This window comes from Petaurus breviceps, unplaced genomic scaffold (genome assembly GCF_028583685.1).
Source record: "Petaurus breviceps papuanus isolate PSGF00001 unplaced genomic scaffold, PetGlider_PUasm1.0 118, whole genome shotgun sequence".
NCBI classification, from domain to species: domain Eukaryota; kingdom Metazoa; phylum Chordata; class Mammalia; order Diprotodontia; family Petauridae; genus Petaurus; species Petaurus breviceps.
The window spans coordinates 5,326,351-5,345,834 of record NW_027185616.1 but is presented as its reverse complement, the minus strand read 5'-3'; the positions used below and the strand labels follow the sequence as shown (position 1 = coordinate 5,345,834).

At 41.0% G+C, this 19,484-nt stretch overlaps 1 long non-coding RNA gene across 1 annotated transcript in view; it reads right to left on the bottom strand.

Annotated features, from left to right (window-relative positions):
* Positions 1-882: 882 nt before the first annotated feature.
* Positions 883-19,484, bottom strand: part of LOC138159362 (uncharacterized) — a 45,156-nt gene continuing 26,554 nt past the window's right edge. The window contains exon 2 of the long non-coding RNA XR_011167877.1: positions 883-1,371. This is a non-coding gene — a long non-coding RNA (uncharacterized lncRNA). The remainder of the gene's footprint in view (positions 1,372-19,484) is intronic.

Genomic DNA, 19,484 nt, shown 5'->3' with positions numbered 1-19,484 from the left:
ACAGCATAATCCATGACCTAGCTTGAGTGATGGTGGGTAGTCAAGGGGGCGAGAGAGAGATCAAGGCAGTATATTACTTGAGTAATATAGTTCAAGTATATTACCACAGGAGAGAGTAGCTGCTGAAGACAAAGGGATGTAGAAAATTGGGAGTAATAACAGTCCAGGAGAGAGGAATAAGTCATGGGCACAAAGGCACTGAAAAGCATATGCCACAAGTTGGTTAACTCCTCATACTTTATTTCTGCTCCACTAGACTGTGAAAGGGCCATTATCTCTAAGGCTGAATGGATCAAAAGAATGGCCTTGATACTAAACCCATGAAAAGAGAGTTGTACTAGATCTTTAAGGTCCCTCTCTAATCAAGCATGCATTTATTAAGTGCCTACTATCTGTCAGGCACAAGAGAATGTAGCCTTGGGATACAAAAACTAAAGTGAAACTTCCTGAGTTCAAAGAGTTGACAGTCTAACAGGAGGGAGAACAAGTACAAACACAGATGTGTACAATACACATAAAAAGTGGATACAAGATATCCTTGCAGGGGAAGTCACTGGCAGCTGGGAAGACAAGAAAAAGGCTCATTCAGAGGGTGGCTCTTGAGTTGAGTCTTAAAGAAAGGTAAGGATTTCGGGGTGAAGAGAGTGTTCATTCTAGGGTGGGGACAACCAGTGCAACAGCAGAGAGATAGTAGATGGAATGTTTTGTCCAAGGAACTACAAGTGGACCAGTGTGGCTGAAATATAGAGTGACTAAAGAAGAGTGACGTATAAGAAGGCTACAAATGCAAAACACAGGAGCTTATATTTCATCCTAGAGGCAATGAGGGAATCACTGGAGTTGATTGAATGAGGGAGGGGGAATGACATATTCAGACCTGCGTTTTATTTTTCTCCCAGTAGATAGTATTTTATTTTTTTTTCCAATTACAGGTAAAGACAATTTTTAATATTCATTTTATATAAAAATTTGAGTTCCAATTTTTTCTGTCCCTTCCCCTCCCCCTTCTCTAAGACAGTAAGCAATTTGATACAGGTTATATACATGGAATCATATAAATATATTCATATTAATCACGTTGTGAAAGAAGAAACAGGACAAAAGGAAAAAAATCAGGAAAAGAAAAACCAGAAAATTGAAAATGGTATGTTTCAATCTGTAATCAGACTCTATCAGTTCTTCCTCTGGATGTGGATAGCATTTTCCATCATGTGTCTTTCGAACTTCAGACCTGTGTTTTGGGAAAATCTCTTTGGCAGTTGTGTGGAAGATGGATGAGGCTGGAGAGAGGCAGGGAGGTAGGGAGACCAGTTAAAAGAAGACTGCCATGGTCCATGTGAGAGATGCTGAGGGCTTCAATTAGGGTGGCCCCTGTGGGAATGGAGAGGAGAGAATTAATTATGTGAGATATGTGGGAGAGGTAGAAAGAACGAGACTTGTCACCATATTGGATTTATAGAATGAGTGAATATGAGAAGTCAAAGATGATTTCAGGGTTGTGAACCTGGTTGACTAGAAAGGTGGTTGTTATCATTAACTGAAATGGGGAAATTTGGAAGAAAGATGATTTAGTATGAAAGACAATGAATTCTGTTCAAATGATGATTTGTCAAAGATGATTTCAGGTTTGTGAACCTGGTTGACTAGAAAGGTGGTTGTTATCATTAACTGAAATGGGGAAATTTGGAAGAAAGATGAATTTAGTATGAAAGACAATGAATTCTGTTTTGGATATTTTGAGTTTGAGATGGCTTCATATCATCCAGTTTGAAGTATGGATATTATATATTATAAAGATAATACAAAAAGAGGTGAGCAATATAAGTGTGGAATCAGGAAATCACTAGCATGACAGAAACACTAACAGTCAGTGGGGATTCCCAGAAGGTAAGGTCTCAGGATTAAAATATTGTCCTATTTGGGAAGGCCCTAATATACTGAAAGTATTACAAAGGAAATGCTATAGAGAATCTTCAGTTCTCAAGAGGTTGGATTACCACCAACGTCCAGCATACCTTTAACCCCTTTCTCACCCAAACTTCAATTTACTCCACTGAGAGCTTTTTATACATAGAAATGCACCTCCGATTTCATGGTGAAAATCAATAGGAAAATAAGATTCATGTTACAACTAACTTGAATGGGCTACATTTATTTCCTAAAGCTGGTAATAGCTGTTAGTTTTTGGAATGAAAGTATTCTGCTGGGCCCACCCCCTCTTCTAAGAAGGTGGTTCTTCTCTTGATGGTATGGAGCAAGGCCTAAGAGTCTGGAGAAAAACCCAAGAGTACAAATCAAAATGTATATGGGGGAATTGTTTTTGATGTTGTTTCCTGGGAACTGAAAACAAGACAAAGATCATTATCATCAGGCTACAGAAGCCTCATGTGGAATCTCCATGGAGGATGCCAGAAGTGTTCATGGCAGTAGCCCCCTTCCTCCCTTCTGCCACTAGAGGGCACAAGGATCATAAATTGCTACTTTAGGGTTTTGGAGGGTTCCCTTGTTGCCATGGAAGTCTCCAGAGTCCTTTGAGGTCAATTGTACTCTGTAGGTAAAGCCACACCTGTAGTGTTGTGGGGAGGGGTGGGGCGAAGGGAGGATCAATGAAGCAGTTTGGGGGTAAGGCTAGTGTTATAGTTCTCAAGGTTCAGATAATCTCATCCTATTCCTAACTGATTAACAGCCCAGGCTGGAAGCCCCAGGACTGTATTGGCAGCAGTTGTGAAGCCAGGATAAAGTCCTCATTGTTAACCCAGAGTCTGTTTTCAGTTCCAAGAGAATCCTGCACAGCATGGGCTAATAGTTAATCAAAATCAGAACAATCAAACTGCTTTTCTTCCAAATGCCAGGCATACAGTGCCACTCAACAGTATCACATGTAGGAATCCCTTCTCCACCCCACCCACCTCTAGCCAATTAGTTTTTAGTCAATTTCAGCACCACAGAGAAGAAGAAGGGCACATTGAGCACTCCACACAAATTTTCAGACACTGACTGGTTGTGCCTGAAAGAGCGAAGGTACTTGGGGAGGGTGGGTGGGGGGGCGGGGGGAGTCTAGAATGACCCTGATAATGGATCAGCCAGGACTTCCTGTAAAAGAAGGCTTTCATTTACTGTAAATAATCCTCCATTGTTAAAGAGGAGAGGTGGGAAGCAATATTTCTATTACTTTGCTTAAATCAACACTGCAGTGTAAGGTATTTATTTAGCACTCCTGCAAGCCAGGGACTTGAGCCTTCTTTAGGAATATGAGCACATTAGATTATCTGTCAAGAAAAGGAGATGAAAAAGGGAAAGTTTGACTTTACTATATTTCTTCCCAAAACTTCTCAGGGATTTTATTGTAATTGTGAATTAAGTACTCAGAATTAGCAGAGTACATCTTTAAGGGAAATTCCATTCAAGTTTGTGAAACATATTTAGCACAAATAAACATTTCTGTGTTACATCTGTTGTCCCAACCACAGATTCTGGAATTCTATTAAGTTTTAAACAATAGAAACAGTAGAACTGCATGTAAACTTTCAGCAGAAATCAAGCAAACTTCAAGATTTTTTGTACTCTAAATGGAGGGAGAGTCACTAGCTCTATGATTATAGAAAAAGTCATTTAGCATTGATGACCATCCATTTTCTCTTCAATAAAATGGGTATAAAAACATTAACATGACCTATCTGAGAAGGTTGTTGTAGGAAGAGTTTTTAAACCAAAAGATATATGTATATATATTTTAGAGTAATATTAGGAGCCTGAACCTCACAGGTCACTTCATCCATACATAGGCAAACAATGGTGAAGACAACTCAGTCCAGGAGAGTATGGCCTATGGACTATAGGCATGGTATACTCTGGTGGCTCACTCAGCAGCTGACTCAGACACTTTTTTTTTCTACAGCCCCAAATGCCTTTTCATAATAATGAAGCCACACAATAGTAGGATAAGGCTTTAGATGGGTGGTGGGGCTTTTCCAGGCAAAAAGTCATTTAAGTGTTAAGCAATTATTTTATCCCATTAGAGGCACTTCTACTAAATCAAAGAAAATGTAGCAGCTAACAAGACTAGGCCCAAACTAAAAATATAGCAAATCCTCTACCAAAAAGAAAATCTAAATGAAAACTAATGCAACCAAATTAGGTTCGAGAAGCTGCTTACATTAGACAGGAAGTCAGAAAGACCTGGGTTTAACTTTTGCCCCAGACACTTACTGGCTATGTGACCCTGAAAAAAATGATTTAATTTCTCCAAACCTTACGTTCCTCATTATGTAAAATGCTAATAAAATATGAATGAATGTACTGGAAAAATAAAATGGTTCCCCCCCAAAAAATTAAATGCTAATAAAAATAGGATCTATAAGTACTATATAAAAGAAATCTCTTATTATTTGAAACCCACTAAAAACTGACTTCTACTCCCATCGTTCAAATGGAACAACCCTTCCCAAAGTCACCAATGATTGCTTCATCACCAAATCTGACGTCCTTTGTTTAACCCTCATCTTCTATGACATTTAACACCATTGACCACTCTCTTCTAGACATTCTCTCTTTTTCATGATACCACTTTCCCTCAGTTCTCCTGCATATCTGATTCATTTCCCCTGTGTCGGTACCCAACGCTCTGTTCTAGGGCCTTCTTTTCTCCATATACGTTCTCATTGGTCTCATCAATTCATATGGGCTATATTATCATCCCTATGTTTGTTGCTAAGTCATGTTTGTGTTCGACCCTTCATGGCCCCACGTGGGGTTTTCTTGTCAAAGATACTGGAGGGAGAGACAGAATGGGGTAAACTATGTCATATAGAAAAGGCAAGGGAAAAGGGTTACAATGGAGGAGAAGAATAGGAAGGCAAAAGGGAATGGGTCAACCTTATTCCCATTGAATTTGGCTTGAGGAGGAAATGAAATACACACTAAATAGGGTATCTCACCCTCCAGGAGAGTAAGGGGGGAAGGGGATGAGAGGGGGTATGATGGAAGGGAAGGCAGGCTGGGGGGGGGAGGGAAGTTAGGAGCACCCACTTTTGAAAAGGGATGGGATCAAAGTAGAGAATAGAACAGGTGGGAGGTGTGATAGGAGGGAGGGAAATATAGTCAGTCTTTTACAATATATCTACTATGTTATTGTTTTGCATTAGCCACACATGTACAACCTATACTGAACTGCTTATCTTCCCAGTAAGTGTGGGAGACAAGGGAGGAAGGGAATGAATCTGGAATTCAAAGTTTTAAAATCAAATACTCATATATATATACTAATATTAATACTATTTTACATGTAATTGGGAAATAAGATATACAGGCACTGGGGCATAGAGATCCACTGGAAAAGTCAAAAGGGGTATGGGAGAAAATATGGGAGAGAGCAGATTGGAGGAGGGGATATCCTGTGGGACTGCTATTTTGGGGTGGTGGGTAGGGGAAAAACGGGGAGAGAATTTGTAGCTCAAAATCTGGAAGAAATGAATGATGTAAATCAGAAGTTAATAAAGCATTTGCAAAAAAAAAAAAAAAGATACTGGAGGGATTTACCATTTCCTTCTCCAGCTCATTTTCCAGATGAGAAAACTGAGGTAAACAGGTTAAATGACTTATCCAGGGTCATATAGCTAGTAAGTGTCTGAGGCTGGATTTGAACTCCACAAAATTAGTCTTCCTGATTCCAAGCCCAGTGCTCTATCTACCACGCCACCTACCTACCCTATGATACTGATGAGAAACAGACAGAGAAAGAGACAGAGACAGAGACTGAGAGACAGTTTCTGATTACCTATTAGATATTTCAAATTGGACATTCCATAGACATATCAAACTCAATATGTCCAAAGTAGAACTCATTTTCTTTCCCACCAAATTCACTCCTCTTCTGAATTTCCCTGTTTCTTTTTTTTAAGTTTATTTATTTTTAGTTTTCAACATTCACTTCTGTAAGTTTTAATTTTCTCCCCCTTCTTCCCCTCCCCCTCCCCAAGATGGGATGCAATCCAATACAGGTTCTACATATACATTCCTATTAACCATACTTTCACATTAGTCATGTTATATAGAAGAATTAGAATGAATGGGAGTAACCATGAGAAAGAAAAAACATAAAACAAGACAAAACAAAAAAAGAAAATAGTCTGCTTCAATCTGCATTGAGATTCCATATTTTTTTTTCTGGATGTGGATGGAATTTTCCATCATGAGTCTTTTTGGAATTGTTTTAGGTCCTTGCATTTCTGAGAAGCACTAAGTCTATCAAAGTCAGTCATCACACATTGTGGGTGTTACTGTGTACAGTGTTCTGGTTCTGTTCACTTCACTTAGCATCAGTTCATATAAGTCTTTCCAACTTTTTCTGAAGTCTGCCTGTTCATCTTTTTTTTTGCTATTTGGAGGGCACTTGGGGTTAAGTGACTTGCCCAAGGTCACACGGCTAGTTTTTGTGTTAAGTGTCTGAGGCTGGATTTGAACTCAGTTCCTCCTGACTCCAGGGCCAGTGCTCTATTCACTGTGCCACCTAGCCACCCCTGTTCATCATTTCTTATAACACAATAGTATTCTATTACATTCATATACCACAACTTTAATCTTCCCTGTTTCCATGAAGGGAACTACCATTCTTCCAACTCTACCAACTACCAACTTCCCATAAAGTCATTAGCTTCCATTTGCTCCAATCTAATTCTGAAGCAATGATTCTCCTCATTGAGATTTTGAGATTCTTTTTTCCATCTTGCAAATTCGGCTTTTTAAGGCATTCTTCTCCTCATTGCCTTTTTAAGCTTCTTTTGCCATTTGAGTTAGTCTATTTTTTAAGGTATTATTTTCCTCAGGCAGGCTGTTGACCCTCATTTTGTAATTTCCTTGCATCACTCTCATTTCTCTTCCCAATTTTTCTCCACTTCTCTTATCTGCTTTATAAGGTCCTCTATGGCCTGTAACCAGCTCATATTTTCCTTTGAAGCTTTTGGTGCAGAAGTTCTGACTTCACTGTCTTCCTCCTGTTCCATGCTTTGATACTTTTTGTCCCCCAAATAGGAGTCTAGTGTTGGAATCTTCTGTTTGCTTTGCTTCCTTTGCCTCGTCATGTTGCCACTCAATTACTTGACTTTTGGACTTTTTGCCACAGTAGGACTCTGCCACCAGACAGGGGAGCTTCGTACCAAATGCTGGGGTTTTCTCAACTGCTGGAGGTATTAGTTGGGTGTCCTCTCTGAAGCCTCCTTCCCCTCTGGCAAGCTGGTCACATACCTCAGGACCTCCACCCTAGAGTGCAATCCAGGTCCAACCAGGTTAAAGCAAGAGCGATTACCCCTCAGACTGGTGCTTGGTCCCCCTACACTCTGCAGGCCAGGAGCTGAAGCTGCCACATGGCGCTGGCTGTCTGTGCCACATCTCAGTGGCTTTTCACCCTGGGGGCAAAAGCCACGCACTCCCACTTACTGGGTCCAAAGTCCAGACTACACTGACCTCTCACTTTGTCCTTAGCATCTATGTGTTGATAATTCTGGACCTCCACAGCTGCTGCTGATCTGGAGTCCCTAAAACAATCCTAGCCTGCAAAGAGGGGGTACAGAGAGCACATACATGTATATGTTTACACAAAAGAGATACAAGATTTTGAGGGAAGGCATGGTGGCTGGGGGGGCATTAATAAAGACTTCATGTAGAACATGGTACTTGAGCTGAGCCTTGAAGGAAACTGAGAGACAAAGATGAAGGTTATATCCCCACAATTGGTGAAGCTAGCCAGTGCAAAGGCAAGGGCAGTAGATAGAATATATGTATGAGGAACAGCAAGAAGGCCATTTTGTCTAGACTGTAGTGTGTGTGGAGGGGAGTGACTTGTAAGGCAGTGGAAAGATAGGGCTGGGTGATGAAGAGTTTAAAATCCAAACATAGGAGTTTGGATTTGATCATGTAGATAATAGGGAGCTATAGGAGTTATTTGTGTTAGGGGACAGACACAGCGATGACAGGGCAAGGAACTGTGCTAGACACCAGGTTTATAAAGTCAGATATGTACTTTAGGGTAATGCTTGGCAGCCATGTGGAGAATGAATTGGAAATGGGAAAGACTTGAAGAAGGGACACCAGTTAGAAGGCCATTTGAGAGGGTTAAGGGCTTGAATTAGGATGTTAACAATGTAAGTAGAGACACCATATAGGTAGGAATGACCTTATTAAAAAATGTGGACGTTGAGTGAATGTGGATGTTGAATGAGAGTGAGGACTTGAGGATGTGTTGGAGTTGGAAGTTGGATGAATTGGTGTTGGAAGTTGGTAGTTGGGTCAAGATGGCGGAGTAGAAACAGGACCTTCACGCGGCTGCAGCTCTCACCACCTCCAATCCATGTAAAAGGGAACTCTGAACAAACTTTGGAGCCACAGAACCCACAAAATGACACAGAGAAGCTAACCTCCTGCTGAGGACAGCCCTGCAGGCCAGCAGGAATCGGCCAGCACAGAGCTCTGGGAGCCCAGCCCAGCACCACACCAAGGTTTTAGCCCCAGTAGATAACAGCTAGGTGGCACCATAGTACATAGAGCACTGGGCCTGGAGTCAGGAAGACTCATTTTCCAGAGTTCAAATCTGGCCTCATTCACTTACTTACCTAGCAAGCCACTTAACTCTATTTGCCTCAGTTCCTCATCTATTAAAATGAGCTAGAGAGGAAATGGCAAACGACTCTATCATCTTTGCCAAGAAAACCCCAAATGGGGTCAAAAAGGACTGGGTACAACTGAACAGCAACAATAATCATATATTTATTTATAAATGCATTTATAATATACGTATTTATATTTATATATGAATATTATTTATTGATAGATGTGACAATTCCATGCAATTTCCCTGATCATGGCCAGTTGAAAAATGACTACTTTCTTCCTCTGATTACTGAGAGCACTTTGTTTGTATTATTCATATGATAATTCGGATTTTTCACCTAGACTATTAAAAATTACATCCTAATTATTCTTTCTATTTCCATTCTATCCCCACTTCCTATCTACAGTTGCCAAAATTATCTTCCTAAAATAGATATCTGACCATGCTACTCCTCTGCTCAGAAACTTTCTAGCTCCCTATTGCCTCTAGAATAAATCACATACTTCTTATCTTTATATTTAAGAGCCCTCACAGCATGGCTATAGTCTTTTTTATTTATTTCACATTACTCTCCTTTACTTCCATTATCTTGTAGTCAAACTGGACAATTTGCTGTTCTCTAAAATCAACCTTCCTCCTTCTGTCTTCATGCCTTTGCAAAGGCTGTCTGCTATGTCTGGAAAGCACTCCCACATCACTTTCTATTTCTTAGAATACCTAGCTCCCTCCAGAACTCAATTTAGGTATCACTGTCAACAGGAAATTTTTCTTGGTCCTTCTGTCTACTTCCACTCCTCAGATAGGAGGGTTCTTTCCCTCTTCACATTATCTTGTATTTACTTATGTGTGTTCTATCTTCTACCCTCCTCATAGAATAGAAGTTCCTTACATACTGAAGGTAGCCCTCATTGCCAACAGTACCTTTGATTCCAGTCTTTCTTCAGTCTTGCTCAATCATCCATCTCTCTCCCATTTTCAGTGTTGGCTCTTTTCCTGCTATATACAAAATTGCTAAGGGTCTCATCATCTATCCTTAAAAACAAGCATATGCTACTCATTTAATACTTTGAGTTACCTATCAGTCTCTCACAGAACGAAGGAACAAAATTAAATAAATGAATGAAAAGGCATTGCTTATGTACTTATTGTGGCACAATGGACAAAGTACTGAGTCTGGAATCTGGAAGTCCTGAGTTCAAATCCAGGTTCAGATACGGACTAGCTCTATGACCCTGTGCAAGTCACTTAATTTCGTCTGCCTTCGTATCCTCAACTATAAAATGGAGATACAGTTATTCCTTCCACAATCATGACTTTCTCTCTCACAGTTTCAATATATCATGGGGTTGGCATAAGAAATTAAATGGGAATTTGGGGAGGTTTTGCAGAAACCACAGATGACCCTTGAAGGCCAGCAGACAACACAGAAAAAGTTTAGAAATTCAGAAATGCATAAAATATGTGTAAAGTATTGTATAATATCAACATATGTTATCTTTCAATACCATAACAATTCCAACTTCTCTAGTATGAAGGGAGGGTAAAAAAATTTTGCGCAGACTTTCCAGATCATGGGTACCATGCTGCTAAATCCTCCTTGGAAGGGATAACTGTAATAATAACATCCAAGGTTGTTGTATTAAAAAAGACAAACACTTATAAAACACTAAGCACAGTTCCTGGCACCTAGTGGGCTCTTAATAAATGTTTGTTCCTGATCCAACTATGCTGGAGAGCAATTTGGAACTATGTCCGGAGGGCTATAAAACTGAGCATACCTTTTGGCACAGCAATACCAGTGCCAATCTGTATCCCAAAAAGACCCCCTAGAAAAGGAAAAGGACCCATGTGTACACAACTATTTTTATCGACTCCATTTGCAGTGGCAAAGAATTGGAAATCAACCGGGGAATGGCTAAACAAATTGTGGCATATGAGTATGATGGGATACTATTGCGCTATAACAAGAAATGATGAGCAGGATGGCCTCAAAAACACCTGGAAATACCGCTATGAACTGAGGGAGAGTGAAGCGAGTAGAACTAGGAGAACACCGTACAATACCATGCAATAGCAGCAATACTGTACGATGATCCACTGTGGATGACTTAGCTATTCTCAGCAATACAGAGATCCAAGACAATTCCCAAAGGCTCATGATGAAAAATGCCATCCACCTCCAGAGAAAGAACGGACAGAGTACAAATGCAGATTGAAACATACTTTTTTTTTCTTTTCTTTTTTTTGTTGTTGTTGTTTGGTTTGGTTTTGGTCTGTATTTTCCTTCACATGGCTAAAATGGAAATATGTTTTGCAGGTCTGTACATGGGCAATCTATAACAGATAGCTTGCCTTTTCATGGAGGGAAAGAAGGAAAGAATTTGGAACTAGAATTAAAAAAACAATAAATGTGGGGTGGCCAGGTAGCATGGCGAGTAAGAGCACCGGCTCCAGTGTTGAGAAGACCTGGAGATCGAATCCCAGGCTCAGACACTTAGCACCCACCCAGAAACACCTGGCCGTGTAACCTTGAGCAAGTTACTTAACCCCAATTGCTTAGGGGCGGCCAGGTGGCTTAGCGAGTAAAAGCACCGGCTCCAGTGTTGGGATGACCTGGATCAAATCTGGGCTCAGATACTCAGCACCACACCCAGAAATAATAACTGGCCATGTAACCTTGAGCAAGTTACTTAACCCCGACTGCTTTTTAAAAAAACAAAAAACAATAAATGTTAAAAAAATGTTTTTATGGGGCGGATAGATGGTACAGTGGATAAAGCATCAGCCCTGGAGTCAGAAGGACCTGAATTCAAATCCATCCTTAGATACTTACTAGCTGTGTGACCTTGAACAAGTCACTTAACTCCAATTGCCTCCCTCCCCGCCAAAAGTTTTTACATGTAACTGGGGAAAAAAATAAAAAAAAAATTTTTTTAAATAAATATTTGTTCCCTTCCCTTTTCCCAAAGGGATAAGAATTCAATTACAAGCAAGCAAGGTAGTCCCTACCCTCAAGGACTTTATATTGTAATAGGAGAATACTACACATCCACAAAAATGATGGCAGAAAGGATTATTTTAGACAGGAAAGTTAGAGAGAATAATCAAAAGCAATCAATGGTCATGTCCTTTTCTAGGCTTTGATTTGAGGAGCAAATGAATAGCAAATGTTTATCACCTCTATTTCCTTGCCATCTAACCCATCTGGAATCTGGTACCTCTCCCCACCATGTTATTAGAGTTGTTTTGAGAGGTCAGGCATTTTAGTAAAAAGATGCTGGAATTGGAATCAGGAAATGAGTTTAAATCCCAGCATAGCCACTTGACCCTCTGTTTCCTTGTCTATACATGGGTACAAATTTGTACTAACTATTTCACTATTGTTCTGAGGAAACCACTTTGCAAACTTTAAAGTGTGACATAAATATTATTTCCTAAAGGTCACCCATAGCCTCCTAATCACCAAGTCGAATGATCTTTTCTAGTTTTCATTCTACTTAGACTCTGTGGCATTCGATCTTATTTATCAATCCTCTTCTTTTTTGGGGGGGGGGGAGGAGAAGGGGAGCAATCAGGGTTAAGTTACTTGCCCAGGGTCATACATCTAGTTAAGTCTCTGAGGACTGATTTGCACTCAGGCCCTCCTAACTGCAGGGTTGGTCCTCTATCCACTGTGCCAACCAGTTGCCTTCATTCCTCTTCTCTCTTTACACTTATTTGCTTGACCCTCTGTAATGGAAATGTAAATTTTAAAGATCTTCCCTGCCCCTAGGCTAATGTGCACCTGAAGCCTGGGGTGGGAGGCTTGTTTTTCAGTAGATACTTCTTGATTGGCCAGTGAGTCAATAAGGTTGTTACATTCTCTGAGCCAGGAGGCGGCTATATAAGCCCTGATGTGTAGCTTTGTTTTTGGGACTCACTTTGAGAAGTGTTTTGTGATTTGATCTGAATTCTGGGAAGCCGTTGTTGAGAGTCCCCCGGCTTTGAAAAACCCAGAATGTGGAAACCCAGATGTTGACTGGGTATGGATGTAATGGTTGGACAGTTTGGAAATCTGTCTACTTGATGTTTCTGTCTTGATAATTATGCCTGTATATTTTGAGGTTCAGGGTGCTGACCTTTTTGCCCTGAACAAGGTAAATGATATATGGTCTGACTGATTAAAGTAAGCTTGTTAACCCATTTTGAGTTGCTTTCCTTTAACAAAGCAGATCCAAGAACCTGTGGTAGCTGCAAACCCTGAGGACGCGCTTGGGGTGCTTGCTGCTACAAAATGGCGTCACGAACAGGATCTGCAGAGTAAAAGGAAAGTATGGGGACTGGGATAATTGTTTGTTTCCCAGTTGTGGTAGCTGTGATTCTGTGGAGCCATGGAGCAGGAGAGAAGAACGGCCTGCACGCAGACTTCGCTGAGCTGAGAGCGGGAATGGTGAGCTGCCTGCATGGGCAGAAGCCAGGAGCGGCTGCCGCTTGCGGGAGGAGAAGGAGCCCAGGAGTTCGGAATTCAGCCACAGGAAAAGATAAGAACTGAGCAGCAAAGCAGGGGCACTGAGTGTGTTTCCTGGCTGCATCCCACAGTTTGGGACCCAGGGGGAGGATGGACTTGTGACTATGGTGGGTGGGATGAAGTGCCTTGGATCCCCAGGGACCCCACCTTGTTGGTTTTGTTGCCCAGCCCCCTCTCTGTGCTTGGAAGCAGAGGCTGGAGCTGTGTGAGGGGAAGGACACTCCCCTCCCCCCAAAACTTTATTTGAACTCTTGTTTTGAACTGAAGTGATAATGCTATGTACTTGGTGTTTGTTTAAGGGCCAGTGGCCACTTTGGTAACTTTAGTTCTGTACTTTGACAATGTGACCTAAGAAATGTTCAGAGCTAATTCAAAAGTAAATTGTCTATGCTATGGGCATGAAAGATCTTGGGGCCGAATGTAATGGAAATGTAAATTTTAAAGATCTTCCCTGCCCCTAGGCTAATGTGCACCTGAAGCCTGGGGTGGGAGGCTTGTTTTTCAGTAGATACTTCTTGATTGGCCAGTGAGTCAATAAGGTTGTTACATTCTCTGAGCCAGGAGAAGGCTATATAAGCCCTGATGTGTAGCTTTGTTTTTGGGACTCACTTTGAGAAGTGTTTTGTGATTTGATCTGAATTCTGGGAAGCCGTTGTTGAGAGTCCCCCGGCTTTGAAAAACCCAGAATGTGGAAACCCAGATGTTGACTGGGTATGGATGTAATGGTTGGACAGTTTGGAAATCTGTCTACTTGATGTTTCTGTCTTGATAATTATGCCTGTATACTTTGAGGTTCAGGGTGCTGACCTTTTCTCCTGAACAAGGTAAACGATATATGTCTGACTGATTAAAGTAAGCTTGTTAACCCATTTTGAGTTGCTTTCCTTTAACAAAGCAGATCCAAGAACCTGTGTGAGCAGGCACCCTGGGGACACTGGGGTGCTTGCTGCTACACCCTCCCTTCTGCTGTTTCACCTGCCCAGGGCTAGATTAGGACTTTTTGCACAGAGGAAGAGTCAGGTAAGGGACCCTAAGTTGAGAGAGGAAGGAGAATAGATAGAAAACTAGGAACATCAAGGTAAGAGATATGGAGTGAAAAGGGTTCACTTCTGTAGATCTAATACAAGCCAGGAAACTTTATCAAGCACTTTCATTGTGTCCGACACACGCTAGGCACTGGGAATGCTGAGACAAAATTTAAAAACATCGTCTGCCCTCAAAGGTCTTACATTCTACTAGGTGAAAATAATATATAAATATATACATAATAAATTGAGGAGGAAGAGGGCACTAAAAGACAGAGGGATCAGGAAAACTTCCTTAAGGAGATGCCTTGTGATATGATCCTCCATTTTGGGAAGAGGCCTTGGTTGGCCAGCCTTCATCCCTCTCTCAGTTCTGCTTCTTTGTTCCCAGACATTGCTACCATTGCCACCATGCTTCACCCTGAAACTTTCCTCAGCACCTGGGGCCTCCTCCCTCTGGAATGTCCATCTACCCCTCAGACCTTCTCACTCTGAAACATCACTCTGCCTGGCTCATTCCCTTCTCTTATTGTTGAGTTCATTCCAGGGACTCAAGCCAGCCGCTATTGATTCCCCTCATGGCTGTGCTTCTGACTTTCCAAATTTTTCATCAATACTATGCTCCCATGCAGGTGCCTTTGCCTCTCCTTGAAGCTTTTCAGCTCCCTTTTGTCTGTTGTCTTCCCCATTAGAATATAAGCTCCTTGAGGGCAGCTGTCTCTTTTTTCTTCAATTTGTATCCTCTGCACTTAGTGTAGTGTCTGGCACATAGTAAATACTTAATGTTTGTGCCTTTCCTTGTTGCCTTGAAGGATGCTAGGAACTCCAAAAGGTGGAGATAAGGAGGAATTGCATTCAAAACATTGAATGGTTGGGCAGCTAGGTGGCACAGTGAATAGAGCACCAGCCCTGGAATCAGGAGGACCTGAGTTCAAATCCAGCATCACTTAACACAAAACTAGCTGTGTGACCTTGGGCAAGTCATTTAACCCCAATTGCCCTACCTTCCCCATTCCAAAAAGGAAAAAAACAACAACAAAAAAAAAACCATTGAATGGTGAAGGCTGAGTTTCAGGAGTACCTAGTACGACAATTTCACTGGAAAAGAAAAGAGATTCATGTGAAATCAGCTTAGAAAAAAGTAGACTGAGCAAGATTATTAAGGACTTTCAATGTCAGAGGATTTTGTCCCTTATCCCAGAGAGAGTAGATCTACAAAAGATTCTTGAGCAGAGGAATAATGTGTCCAGACTCTTGCCTTAGGAACATTATTTTGGCAGCTATGCAGAACATGGATTGACAAGCAGAGAGACTGGAAATCAGGAATACAAATAAGAAGCTGTTAGAATAATTCAGGCAAGAAGTGATGAGGGTCTGAACTAGAATTATGGTCATGTGGTAAAATCAAAGTGGTAAGTAGGAAATATGGTATGGAGACAAAAGCAACCAGATTTGACAGACAACTGAATTTGGTTAGTGAGATATGAATCTAGAATGACTTAAAATTTTTTATACCTAGGTGACTGGAAGAAAGATATTGGTAGCTTAAGTATTTATAAGTAAGTTTAGAAGAGAGGGGAATTTGATGTAGGTGAGGAAGAGCAGAGAATTATGAATTTTGTTTTGGATATTGAGTTTGAGATGTTTATAGAATATCCAGGTATATGTATCCAACAGTCAGCCAGTGTTATAGGACTGGATATAGGATGTGAATGAGAATTTCTGAGTAACCCTTGGAGAAAGTTATTTTAGCTAAGTGGTTAATTTTGAAGCTAGATTGCAAAGATGTTGAGGAACATGAAATGAAGACTGTGAAAGGCTTTTTCTAGGTGTTTTCTACCAGTAGGGTCAGTTAATAAACATTTATTAAGCACCTACTATGTGCCAGTCTTGCCATGTTCTGGATATACAAAGAAAAGCAAAGAATAGTTCCTGCCCTCATGGAGGTTACAATCTAAACGGGGGAAGACAACATACAAAAGGAAACTGAAAAGTTAGTCAGGGAACATAGCCCCCTGGGGGTGGAGCATGATGGACAAGTCCAAAGTAAAGCTGGGTGGGAAATGAAGAGATGGCTGATCTGGGGACCTTCCTGAAATGGAGCTTCTGGGAGGAGCTTTCCAAGCTCCATCCACTCTGAGGGAAGGGACCCAGGGGCAGAGGGTGCCAACAAGGTGTGAGTTCCAGAGTTGAGGTGATCTTATAGTGTGAAGAGGTTCCTGGAACATGATGTAGAGAGAGAACATAGATTCCTTTTTTTTTTTTTTTTGCTTTTTTGGAGGGCAATTGTGGTTAAGTAACTTGCCCAAGGTTACACGGCTAGTTTATTTTTGTGTGTGTGTTAAGTGTCTGAGGCTGGGAACTCAGGTCTTCCTGATTTGGGGGCCAGCGCTTTACTCCCTGCGCCACCTAGTACCCCCCCATTCCTTTTATTTTTAATCAATTAGTCTTCCATACTAAGTCCCAGACAGACTATTCCTATACCATTTTAAGGTCCCAGAAAGGTAAAAAACAGAAGAGGAGTTGATCCTCTCTCTTATATCATTTGCCACAGGCAAGTATAATACATGCTGTTGGTGGCTTGAAATCTGGACCCAAGAAAAAGGCTAGAACTCACCCCTTAAGTATGCACAAGGGCAAGGTTTAGGAGGCTAGGCAGTCATGAGCTGAAACTTGTTTGGAATAACCTTGCCAACGGAGGTGCTTCCTCAAATGGAGATTTGGGGATGAAGTCACCATTCAGATGAGACTGTAGAGATCGAGGCATTGCTCACTGGGTTACAGGTCCAGAAGGAGACTGGGAAGTCATGGCTGAACTCGATTTGATATATCTGAAAAATATATCTGAAAATCTGAATAGCCGCCGTAAGTATTTTTGCACATTTGGATCCTTTTCCTCTTTTTTTGATGACTTTGGAACCAGGATTTCTGGGCTCCACATCCAGCATCTTACCCTCTATGTCAAATTAATTCTCTGCTCCTAAGTTCTACTACAACTCTGAACACTGATCTCCTCCTGGCTTCTGCTTGGGTGGGAGCCCCCAAGGTATTAGAGCCTCACTGAGTGTGGGAAGAAGGAGCAAGCCAAGACTCTGCTTTCCCCAACCCAGCAGACCCTTCCTGCAGTAGCAAATCCGCAATGTTTGCTCAAGGAGACTTCACTGATCGCTGTCCCCTTCTTGCCTTCACCTTCCCACTGGGCCCCTGTAGTTACTTCCCTGATACCTGTGGAGTCCATTTAACCTTGCCTGGAAGCAAAGGCTGGCTTGCTTTACCTGCTTATGTCAGTTAGGATTTCTCAATCCCCTTCTAATGCCAACATGAAGACATTCCTGAAGACCCTGTTCTCAGCTTTCTTCTTTTATCTTCCTTTTCCCTTGGTCTTTCTAAATTATCCTCATTTGGTGATCTCATTCATCCCAAAGTTGTCGTCTCCATATGGATAATTCTTTGCACATAGATTTTCTTTTTTTAAATTAATTTTTAAAAAGTTTTCAACATTCACCTTTATAAGATTTTTGAGTTTTAAATTTCCCCCCTCCCCTCCTCACCCCAAGACATCATGCAATCTGATATACATGCACATAGATTTTCAAAAATGTTTGTTAAACAACTCAGTGAATATAGTGGAAGAGGGAGGGAGGAGGGAAGGGAAGGAGAATTAAACACCTCTGCCCTTAATGGCAGCTAGGTGGTGCAATGGATAGAGCACTGGGTATGGAATCAGGAAGACTCATCTTCCTGAGTTCAAATGCGGCCTCAGATACATACTAGCTGTGTGACCCTGAACAAATCACTTAAGTGTGACTACCTCAGTTTCCTCATCTGTAAAAATGAGCTGGAGAAGGAAATGACAAATCACTCCTTTATCATTGCCAAGAAAACCCCCAAATCCAGTCACAAAGAATCAGACGTGACTGAAAACTGCCCTTAATAAATCTGCATTAACTTTAGAAAGAGAATTTTGGGGGGGGGGCAGGGATCTGATCTATGATTACTTTTTTGGTAGGAAATTCCCAGTATGGAAACTCCCTCCATCAGTGAAAACTGGCGATTCATCTATAACTTAGTCTTTTAGGACTACCTGGGGGCACTGAGAGATTAAATGCTTTGACCATGAACCTACAGCTAATATACAAGGTGTCTCAAAAGTCTTATTGCAGTTGAATGCTTTAATAGCTTAAAACTGATCTAAGATTTTTAGAACACAATTCATATCAGAGTCAAGATCTTAATTCAGGTCTTCTGGACTCTAAGTTTGGTTTTATCTAGCCACTAGGCTACACTGTCTCTCATTTGGAAAGGCAGATACATAAGAAAGGTTAAACTGGCAATACTCAGGAGTAAATAAGTGTCAAATGGGTGATAACGCCAATACAAGTATCATAGGTGTTCAGAAAAAGAAAAGATCTCCTTTCCCTTGTCTGGCATGATCAGCAAAGTTTTCTTGGAGGGCCCTGAAGGATGATTCAATTCTAGATAGGCAAAAGGATATGATATGAGCTGAATAAAAATACAGATATGTGTAAAAGCAACTTGTATTTGCAGGACAAGACTATCTTGTCTGGAGTTGAGAATATTTGCTAAGTTATCAAGGAGATAGAGCACGGGTCTGGGCTTCTGGAAAACCTGAGTTCAAATATTACTGCCTCAGTTACTTACTAGTTGTGTGACCTTAGATTTAACCCTACTCTGCCTCAGTCTTTTCATCTGTAAAAGGGAGAATGCAAAAATAATCACCTCCCACAGTTGTTGTAAGGATAAAATGAGATATTTGCAAAGAACTTTGCCAACTTTAAAGAGCTATATGAATGCTAGTTATTATAATAATGATTATTGGGGTTATTATTATTAATTAGTGTATGCAGGGAAATACTAGGAGGTAAGTGTAGAAAGGTCAGACAGGAAGAGATTCAGGTAAACCTTGAATCCCAGCCTGAGAAATTTGGTTCTATATTCAAACCAATTGAAGGTTTTTGAAGGAGGGGGTTGGGAGAAAGGGGACTGATTAAAATGGTGTTTAAAGAAGATTAATTTGTTGGCAAATGTACAGGATCCTGAAAGATAGTGAACATAACTCCACCATGCATTGCAAAAGTCAGCCTGGATTAGCATAGCATCACAACCAAATAAAATCGATCATTGGTATCTCTGGAAACAGGAGATATAATCATGCTCTAATTCAATATTAAGAGGAGTTAAAGGTCCTGCCATAATCAACAGGCTCTCCAGCAGTCATCTGGAAAACTACAGATCAACAAGCTTTGTCTTATTCAGAAAGACAATGCTGGAAATATAATGGACCATCTGAATGGAGGGATAGAGACACACATTTAGCTAAATCAGA